Source organism: Sebastes umbrosus, chromosome 11, assembly GCF_015220745.1.
Source record: "Sebastes umbrosus isolate fSebUmb1 chromosome 11, fSebUmb1.pri, whole genome shotgun sequence".
NCBI lineage: Eukaryota > Metazoa > Chordata > Actinopteri > Perciformes > Sebastidae > Sebastes > Sebastes umbrosus.
The window spans coordinates 17,079,409-17,080,373 of NC_051279.1; positions in this window are offsets into that span (position 1 = coordinate 17,079,409).

The following is a 965-nucleotide window of genomic DNA, read 5'->3' on the forward strand; positions in this document are numbered from 1 at the left end:
ACAGCAATACCGCAATGTAAAAATACTTCATTAGGCCTACAAGTAAAAATTGTAGAATTGTCAGAATTGTACTTAAAGATCCCATATTGTAAAAAGTGAGATTTTCATGTATTTTATATTATAAAGCAGGTTTAAGTGATATATAAATACTGTGAAAGTATCAAAACACTCAATCCATGGAGAAATACACACAGCCCGTATTCAGAAACTGTGCGTTTGAAACAAGCCGTTAGGATTTCTATCCATTTGTGATGTCACAAATATACAATATTTAGACCATTACACAGTTTTAAATGTAAACACCCTAAATGTGTCCCAGTTTATTTCCTGTTGCAGTGTTTGTGAATGACATCAGCTGACAGGAAGTAAACATGGACCCAAGCTGTTGCCTAGCAACGCAATTCCGTTGCAATTCCATTGAAATGCACTAAAACAGAGCGTTTCAGACAGAGGGTAAATACAGGTATATTCAAACAGACAGTATGAGAAAAATAATACGTTTTTTGAACATTAAAGCATGTAAACATGTTCTAGTAGAAACCCAAAATACAAGCATGAACCTGAAAATGAGCATAATATGGGACCTTTAAGTGCAGTACTTCAGTTAATGTACTTTCACCTAGACTGGTATGACTACAAAAATGTATAGCAATGTCAAAGCAGGGGGGTGAGAACAAGACAAAATATACTGTAGTATAAAATAAATAATATATAAAGAAATATTATTATAGGCATCTAATAATCATTATGCAAAACCTCACCAACATCTGGATTTTGTCAATATATTTATTCTCCCCTGATGTTGTTAAAGGGGGGAAGTGAGGTCACCACAGGAAAAGCACTAGGTGTGCTCGATTTAAAGCACCAGGGATTGAGCGGTTGCGGGAACTCAATGGGGATGTGAAAGATAAACTACTGCGGTGTTAAAATCAAACTCATCCCACCCAGTTTGACCACGCCCACTG